We start from the raw sequence: 10,512 nt of genomic DNA, 5'->3' as shown, positions 1-10,512 counted from the left end.
TACTCCTCTCACTCTCCTCTCATCCCTGGGGGCCATGGCTGCTAGGGATTCTATCTCTCTCTCCTCTCTTCCCCTCTCTCTCTCTCTCTCTCTCTCTCTCTCTCTCTCTCCTCCCCTCATTTCTCCTTACTTCTCTTTCTCTCTCCCTCCTCTCCCTCCCCTCATTCTCTCTCTCCTCTCCCTTTCCTCACTCCTCTCACCTTGGGGGCTGCGGCCACCAGGACCTCTCTCTCTCTCTCTCTCTCTCTCTCTCTCTCCCTCCCCTCCCTCCCCTCACTCCTCTCTCTCTCTCTTCCCTCCCTCTCTACACTACCTCTCCCTTCTTTCTCTCTCCCTCCTCTCCCTCCCCTCATTCTCTCTCTCTCTCTCTCCTCTCCCTTTCCTCACTCCTCTTACCCTGGGGGCTGCGGCTGCTAGGACCTCTCTCTCTCTCTCTCTCTCTCTCTCCCTCCCCTCACTCCTCTCTCTCCCTCTCTACGCTGCCTCCCCCTTCTTTCTCTCTCCCTCCTCTCCCTCCCCTCATTCTCTCTCTCTCCTCTCCCTTTCCTCACTCCTCTCACCCTGGGGGGCCGTGGCTGCCAGGACCTCTCGCTCGCTTTCTCTCTCTCTCTCTCTCTCTCTCTCCCCCTCCCCTCCCTCCCCTCACTCCTCTCTCTCTCTCTTCCCTCCCTCTCTAAGCCGCCTTCCCATTCTTTCTCTCTCCCTCTTCTCCCTCCCCTCATTCTCTCTCTCCTCTCCCTTTCCTCACTCCTCTCACCCCGGGGGTCGTGGCTGCTAGGACCTCTTGCTCTCTCTCTCCCTCCCCTCCCTCCCCTCACTCCTCTCTCTCTCTCCCCTCCCTCTCTATGCTGCCTCCCCGTTCTTTCTCTCTCCCTCTTCTCCCTCCCCTCATTCTTTGTCTCTCCTCTCCCTTTCCTCACTCCTCTCACCCTAGGGGCCGTGGCCGCCAGGACCTCTGGCTCTCTCTCTCCCTCCCCTCCCTCCCCTCACTTCTCTCTCTCTCTCTCTCTCCCCTTTCTCTCTACGCCGCCTCCCCCTTCTTTCTCTCTCCCTCCTCTCTCTCCCCTCATTCTCTCTCTCTCTCCTCTCCCTTTCCTCACTCCTCTCACCTTGGGGGCCACGGCCACCAGGACCCCTCTCTCTCTCTCTCCCTCCCCTCCCTCCCCTCACTTCTCTCTCTCTCTCTCTCCTCTCCCTCTCTACGTCGCCTCCCCCTTCTTTCTCTCTCCCTCCTCTCCCTCCCCTCATTCTCTCTCTCTCCTCTCCCTTTCCTCACTCCTCTCACCCGGGGGGCCGTGGCTGCCAAGACCCCCCCCCCCCCTCTCTCTCTCTCTCTCTCTCTCTCTCTCTCCCCCCCCTCCCCTCACTCCTCTCTCTCTCTCTCTCTCCTCTCCCTCTCTACGCCACCTCCCCCTTCCGTCGCCACCCCCTATCGTCGCCCCCTCACCCTCCTGCTGCCTCCCCCTACTGCCGCTCCCCCCTCTACCGCCACCTCCCCCTCCCGCCACCTCCCCCTACTACCGCCCCCTCTCTTTGCTCCCCCCCTCCCGCTGCCTCCTCCTACTGCCTCCCCCTCCCGCCGCCTCCTCCCTCCCTCCTTTCCTCCCTCTCTCTCCCCCCTCCATCCCCCCTCTACCGCCGCCTGTCCCTCCCGTGGTCTCCCCGTATGTCCTTTCCTTCCTCTCTCTCCCCCCTCCATCCCCCCTCTGTCGCCGCCTCCCCCTCCTGCCGCCTCCTCCCTCCCTCCTTTCTTCCCTCTCTCCCCCCTCCACCCCTCCATCCCCCCCTCCATCCCCCCACCTCCCCCTCTGCCGCTGCCTCCATCCCCCCTCTGCTATGGCCTCCCCCTACCGCCACCCCCTCTCTCTGCTCCCCCCTCCCGTTGCCTCCCCCTCTTGCCGCCTCCTCCCTCCCTCCTTTCCTCCCTCTCTCTCCCCCCTCCATCCCCCCTCCATCCCCCCTCTGCTGCCGCCTCCCCCCTTTGCTGTCGCTTTTCCCTCCGGTCGCCTCCCCCTACCGCCTCCCCCTCCCGCCGCCTCCTCCCTCCCTCCTTTCCTCCCTCTCTCTCCCCCCTCCAACCCTCCATCCCCCCACCTCCCTCTCGAACCTCTCTCTCTCATACCCCCTCTCTCTCTCCTCCCTCCCTCCTTTCCTCCCTCTCTCTCCCCCCTCCACTTCCCTCTTCCTCGTGGAGGCCGCGGTCCCCAAGGTTCCTCTCCTTCTCTCTAAACTTTCTCTCTCTCTCTCTCTCTCTCTCTCTCTCTCTCTCTCTCTCTCTCTCTAGTTCCTCCCACCTCTCTCTCTCATAACACCCTCTCTCTCTCCTCTCTCCCTCCTTTCCTCCCCCTCTCTCCCCCCTCCACTTCCCTCTTCCTCCTGGATGCTGCGGCCCCCAAGGCTCCTCTCCTTCTCTCTAAACTTTCTCTCTCTCTCTCTAGTTCCTCTCTCTCTCTCTTTCTTTCTCTCTCTTCAAATTAAAAAAAAAAAAATACAAAACTTAGATAAAGAATTAATAAAAAAAATTTACAAGTACCTGGAAAAAGTTTGTAACTTTGCTCTTTCTTGCTTTCTTGCTCTTCCTTCCTTGCTTTCTTGCTCGTCCTTGCTTTCTTGCTTCAATGAATGAAATGAGGGGAGAATGAATGAAGAAGCAAGACTATATATAAGAAAAACTAGGTTTCCCTCCTCCTCTCCTATTGGCTTTCCATTCCTCCCCTCTTTCCTATTGGCTTTCCATTCCTCCCCTCTCCCATTGGCTCCCATTACTCCCCCTCTCCCATTGGACCCCCATCCCTCATCCCAATCTTCCATTGGCCCTCCCCCCATCCATTTCTTTCTTCCTCTCCCATTGCCACCGCTCCCATCCCACATTTCCACCAGGTCCCATACTCCTCCCATTTCCCCATCCCACCCTTCCATTTCCCAAAATCCCATATTTCCCCATCTCACCCTCCTCTTTTTCATCCCCTATTAACTCCCCTCACTCATTTCACTCCCTTACTATCCTACTCCCCTATTACCTCCCCCTCTCCCATTCCATTCCTCCCTTCCCACTCTCACTTCCACTTCCCATTACTCACTTGCCATTTGCAAACTATTAATATATTATTATACTATTTTTTATACTTATTATCATACACTCCTATTACTTCCCCTCTCCCATTCCACTCCTCCCTCCTCACTCCCACTTCCACTTCCCATTACTCACTTGCTATACACATTTGCAAACTATTAATATATTATTATATGATTTTTTATACTATTTGCAAACTTACATGTGGGCAAAATCACAGGTGTCAAAGCGATCCTATCGTGGTCATACAACAACTGTGCTTTTATGCAAGGGCATATTTATCCTCATCAACAAGCTATTTCAGCTTTTATTTTGACACAATACTCAAGGTATGAAGTGCATGATTTGTGCACTAGGTGTTTACTTTGTTGTATCAAAATTGTTTGCCACACACACACACATATACACATACCGAGAATTTGCTAATATTATGGCATCTACATTCCTCCGATGGGCACAAAACTTTGTACACGCCTCAACCTAGGTTGTATTGACTTGCATACAAAGTGGTGCACCCATCCCATAAGTACTTGTTCGGATAACACACCTGTAAACGTATTTTATGACGATTGTGCATAACACTAGGAACAAAATGGTGTATAATATGCGATCGACTATGCAAATATATCCAATGGACACAAGACTTTGCACGTTCCTCAACCTAGGCAGTATTGACTTGTGTGCAAAGTGGCATCCCTATCTGATGAGTACTTGTTTGAAAAACACACCTAGGATCGTGTTTTTTGACGGTTCTACATGACACCAAGGCAAAAATGGTATTTAATACTCAATCTACCATGCAAAGCATGTCCAATGGGCACAATACTTTGCATGTGCCTCAAAAGTGGTGGTATGGTGTTCCATGCAAAGTGGAATGCCCATTCAATAAGTACTTGGTATGATAATACACCTAAGAGCATGTTCTTTTACGGATGTGCATAACACTAGCGGGAAAATGGTGTATAATGTGTGATCCCCCATGCAAAGCATAACTGATAGACACAATACTTTACACACACATCAACCTAGTTGAAATTGACTTTCTTGCAAAGTGGCTCCCCTATCTGACAAGTACTTTTTTGAATATCCATGACACTAAGGCAAAAACGCTGTTTTATGCTTGATCGACAATGCAATGCATATCTGATGGTCACAATACTTTGTACACATCTCAACCTAGGTGTTATTGACTTACATGCAAAGTGGCGTGCCCATCCCATTAGTACTTAGTCAAATAACACATCTAGGACTATGTTTTTTGATGGTTGTGCATGACACTAAGGCCAAAACGGTGTTTAATGCTTGATCGACAATGCAAAGCATATTCGATGGGCACAATACTTTGCATGAGCCTCAACAATTGTGGTATTGCATTGCATGCAAAGTGGTACGCCCATCCGATAAGCAGTTGGTCGGATAACACACCTAAAAGTGTGTTTTTTTATGGTTGTGCATGACATTGAGGCACAAACGGAGTTTAATACGTGATATACCATGCAAAGTACATCCGATGGGCACAATACTTTGCAGCTACCTCAACTTAGGTGTTATTGAGTTGCATGAAAAGTGGCGTGTTGGTCAGATAAGTACTTGATCCAATAACACACCTAGGACCGTGTTTTTTTACAAATGTGCTTGACACTAAGGCAAAAATGGTATTTAATGCTCAATCGACCATGAAATGCATATCCGATCGGCATAATACTTTACTTGCACCTCAACCTAGGTGGCATTGAATTGTTTGAAAAAAAGGCACACCCATCAGATAAGTACTTGGTTGGATAGCACACCTAACGGTGTGTTTTTTTACGGATGTGCATATCACTAGGGGGAAAACGGTGTATAATGCATGATAGACCATGCAAAGCATATCAAATGGTCACAATACTTTTCATGCACCTCAACCTAGTTCAACTTGACTTGGGTGCAAAGTGGAGCAGCCATCCGATAAGTACTTGTTTGAATAACACACCTAGGACTGTGTTTTTTTATGGTTGTGCATTACACTAAGGCAAAAACGGTGTTTTATGCTTGATCAACAATGCAAAGCACATTCGATGGGCATAATACTTTTCACACACCTTAAACTGGGTGAAATTGACTTACATGCAAAGTGGAGTGCCCATCCCATAAGTACTTGATCGAATAACATACCTAGCAGCGTGTTTTTTTACGGATGTGCATGACACTAGAGCAAAAATGGTATTTAATGCTCGATTGACCATGCAAAAGATATATGATGGGTGCAATACTTTTCCTACTCCTCAACCTAGGTGGTATTGACATGTTCTCAAAGAGGCACACCCATTCCGTTAAGTACTTGGTTAGATAACATACCTAAGGGTGTGTTTTTTTGTGGATGTGCATATCACTATGACAAAAATGGTGGATAATGCGTGATCGACCATGCAAAGCATATCCGATGGTCACAATACTTTGAACACACCTCAACCTAGTTGAAACGGACTTGCGTGCAAAGTGGAGCACTCATCCCATAAGTACTTGATCGAATAACACACCTAGCAACGCGTTTTTTTCCGGATGTGCATGACACTAAGGCAAAAATGGTGTTTTATGCTTGATCAACAATGCAAAGCATATCCGATGGACATAATACTTTGCACACATCTTAAACTAGGTGAAATTGACTTACATGCAAAGTGGAGCACCCATCCCATAAGTATTTGATCGAATAACATACCTAGCAGCATGTTTTTTTATGGATGTGCATGACACTACAACCAAAATGGTATTTAATGCTTGATCGACCATGCAAAGGATATTCGATGGGCACAAGACATTTCCTACACCTCAACCTAGGTGCTATTAAAATGTTCTCAAAGAGGCATACCCATTCGATAAGTACTTGGTCAGATAACATCCCTAAGGGCGTGTTTTTTTGCGGATGTGCATATCACTATGGCAAAAATGGTGGATAATGCGTGATCGACCATGTAAAGCATATCCGATGGTCACAATACTTTGCATGCACCTCAACCTAGGTGAAAAATACTTGTGTGCAAAGTGGAGCACCCATCCCATAAGTACTTGATCGAATAACATACCTAGCAGCGTGTTTTTTTACGGATGTGCATGACACTAAGGCAAAAATGGTGTTTTATGCTTGATCGACAATGCAAAGCATATCCGATGGGCATAATACTTTGCACACACCTTAAACTAGGCAAAATTGACTTATATACAAAGTGGAGCACCCATCCCATAAGTACTTGATCGAATAACATACCTAGCAGCATGTTTTTTTATAGATGTGCATGACACTAGAGCAAAAATGGTATTTAATGCTCGATTGACCATGCAAAGGATATCCGATGGGCACAATACTTTTCCTACACCTCAACCTAGGTGGTATTGAAATTTTTGCAAAGAGGCACACCCATCCGATAAGTACTTGGTCAGATAACATACATAAGGGCATGTTTTTTTGCGGATGTGCATATCACTACTGGAAAATGGTGGATAATGCGTGATTGACCATGCAAAGCATATCTGATGGTCACAATACTCTGCACGCACCTCAAACTAGTTGAAATAGACTTGCTTGCAAAGTGGATCCCCCATTTGAGAAGTACTTGTTTGAATAACACACCTAGGACCGTGTTTTTTTATGGTTGTGCATGACACTAAGGCAAAAACGGTGTTTTATGCTTGATCGACAATGCAAAGCATATACGATGGGCATAATACCTTGCACACACCTTAAACTAGGTGGAATTGACTTACATGAAAAGCGGAATTCCCATCCCATAAGTACTTGATCGGATAACACACCTAGTAGCGTGTTTTTTTACGGATGTGCGTGACACTAAGGCAAAAATGAAAATTAATGCTTGATCGACCATGCAAAGCATATCCAATGGGCACAATACTTTTCCTACACCTTAAACTAGGTGTTAGTGACATGTTTTCAAAGAGGCACACCCATCCAATAAGTACTTGGTCAGATAACATACCTAAGGTCATGTTTTTTGCGGATGTCCATATCACTACAAGAAAAATGTTGTATAATGCATGATCGACCATGAAAAGCATATCCGATGGCCATAATACTTTGCACACACCTCAACCTAGTTAAAAAAGACTTGCGTGCAAAGTGGAGCCCCCATCCGATAAGTACTTGTTTGAATAACACACCTAGGACCGTGTTTTTTAATGGTTGTGCATGACACTAAGGCAAAAATGGTGTTTTATGCTTGATCGACAATGCAAAGCATATCTGATGGGCACAATACTTTGCATACACCTTCAAATAGGTGGAATTGATTTACATGCAAAGTGGCACGCCCATCCCATAAGTACTTGATCGGATAACATACCTAGCAGCGTGTTTTTTTTATGGATGTGCATGAGACTAGAGCAAAACTAGTATTTAATGCTTGATCGACCATGCAAATGATATCCGATGGGCACAATACTTTTCCTATATCTCAACCTAGGTGGTGTTGAAATGTTCTCAAAGTGGCACACCCATACGATAAGTACTTGGTCAGATAACATACCTAAGGGCATGTTTTTTTACGGATGTGCATATCACTACGGGAAAAACAGTGGATAGTGCGTGATTGACCATGCAAAGCATATCTGATGGTCACAATACTTTGCACGCACCTCAAACTACTTAAAAAGGACTTGCGTACAAAGTGATGCCCCCATCTTTATGGTTGTGCATGATACTAAGGCAAAAACGGTGTTTTATGCTTGATCGACAATGCAAACCATATCCGATGGGCACAACACTTTGCACACACCTTCAACTAGGTGGAATTAACTTACATGCAAAGTGGCACGCCCATCCCATAAGTACTTGATCGGATAACATACCTAGCAATGTGTTTTTTTACGGATGTGCATGACACTAGAGCAAAAGTGGTATTTAATGCTCGATCGACAATGCAAAGGATATCCGATGGGCACAATACTTTCCTTATGCCTCAACCTAGGTGGTATTGAAATGTTCTTAAAGAGACACACCCATCCAATAAGTACTTGGTCAGATAACACACCTAAGGGCGTGCTTTTTTACGGATGTGCATATCACTTTGGGAAAAACGGTGTATATTGTGTGATCGACCATGCAAAGCATATCCCATGTTCACAATACTTTGCATGCACCTCAACCTAGTTGAAATAGACTTGCATGCAAAGTGGAGCCCCCATATGAGAAGTACTTGTTTGAATAACACTCCTAGGACTGTGTTTTTTTATGGTTGTGCGTGACACTAAGGCAAAAACGGTGTTTTATGCTTGATCGACAATGCAAAACATATCTGATGGGTGCAATACTTTGAACACACCTTAAACTAGGTGGAATTGACTTACATGCAAAGTGGCATGCCCATCCCATAAGTACTTGATCGGATAACATACCTAGTAGCGTGTTTTTTTATGGATGTGCATGACACAGGCAAAAATGGTATTTAATGCTCGATCGACCATGCAAAGCATATCCGATGGGCACAATACTTTTCCTACACTTGAACCTAGGTGGTATTGACATGTTTTCAAACAGGCACACCCATCCAATAAGTACTTGGTCAGATAACATACCTAAGGGCGTGTTTAACATACCTAAGGGCGTGTTTTTTTACGGATGTGCATATCACTAGGGGAAAAATAGTGTATAATGTGTGATCGACCATGCAAAGCATATCTAATGGTCACAACTCTCTAGTTGAAGAATCCCATAACCTATAGTCCCTACTGGACTCACTGTATCCAAGGAAGATACACCTCCTCAATTGGGAACCATGAGCATAAGCCTCACAGCCAAACACACGTAAATGCTCATAACATGGTGCCTTGCCTGTCAAGAAGTCAAATGGCACTCTACCATTCAGAGATCTCCTGGGTGACCTGTTAAGCAAGTATGTAGCTGTCTTACATGCCTCAGTCCAATAGCATTCGATAAGACTTGCATATTGTAGCATGCTACCAACCCTGTCCAATAGAATCCGATTTATGCCTTCTGTGAAGGCATCCTGAGCAGAAAGATGAGGAGTGGTCAACACCCTCCTGATACCAAGTGTATCACATAGATGCTGAAATCTAGGAGAGGTAGAATCTGCATCACCATCAGTCATCAAGCTCAATAGCTTCTTTCCCGACTGATTTTTAGCATTACCCAAGAAGCACTGAAATGTATTATAGACATCATGCTTTTGACGAATCGGATATACCCATATGTACTTTGTAGTAGCATCAATAAATGTCACAAAGTAAGAGGCACCACCTAGTGAAACGGTAGGCATAGGCCCACAAACTGCACTATGAACCAACTGCAATGGCTCAACATACCTCTCATTGACTGTCTTCCTCACAAAAGAGGATCTTGACTGCTGACCATCATCACAATCATGACATAAAATTTGAGAGACATCCATAACAGGAATGTATCTCAATGTTGTAAGGGCTTCCATACCTGCGGTAGACATATGTCCAAGTCTAGCATACCATAGACTAACTGATGGGTGCTTACTAATCATAAGCATCTTATCCTGGACACATGATACATGCAATGCATAAGAGAATCCAACCCATGATCCCCTAGCCATAACCAGATTGCCTCTAGCAATCTTCCATGCATGATCACCCAAAGAGACATGATAACCTGCCTCAACCAACTGTCCAGTACTGATCTTGCTCGTAGCAAGTACTAGTATATGTCTAACCCTTTGTAGAACAAGAATAGAGCCACTAGGCATAACAAGGTGGATAGCCCCATAACCATAGACATCCATAAAATGATCAATGCACATCAAACCACTCTCCATAATGCATTCCTGATATGCACTGAACCATGACCTATGAGGGGTCATATGACATGAAGCACATGGATCTAAATCCAATCACCGAGAATGGGTACATTAGTGACCAAGAAGGAGGTGTCAAACATAGACAAAAGAATGCCTTCATCACTGCTACTGTCAGTGGAAACCTTGGCATCCACACCTTGAAGCTCAACATGCTTCTTCTCCTTCTTCCTGTCATTCTTAACCTTGCTCTTCTTCTTGCATTTTCTCAGCCATTTCCAGCAATACTTTTTCATGTGTCCATACTTTCCACAATAGAAACATCTAACACAAGTCCGAGAGCTAGACTTGCTCTTGGAATTCCCCCTTGAACATGACCCGTTTCTACCAAGTGATCTACCTTTGGAGTGCATATCAAGGCTATATTTCAGCACATCAGGGCATTCCAACCCATCATGCTGTAACATAACACTATCATGGTCATACATCCGGCATATATGAGTATAGAACTCATATGCATGGCAGTCTACACCCTGTACACCAGCCTGTACCTACAAGTAGACTGACTTCGAGAGTGATGACTGAATGATAGAGCATGCTTGCTCATCCATGTCATCCCAATCACTCTGTTTAATGCTATTAGGCTTGACACCTTTGCATTGAATGGGC

Source organism: Dipteris shenzhenensis, chromosome 13, assembly GCF_047967505.1.
Source record: "Dipteris shenzhenensis isolate YYH24624 ecotype China chromosome 13, Dip_SZ_1.0, whole genome shotgun sequence".
In the NCBI taxonomy this organism is placed as follows: Eukaryota; Viridiplantae; Streptophyta; class Polypodiopsida; order Gleicheniales; family Dipteridaceae; genus Dipteris; species Dipteris shenzhenensis.
This window is presented reverse-complemented; position numbering follows the sequence as displayed.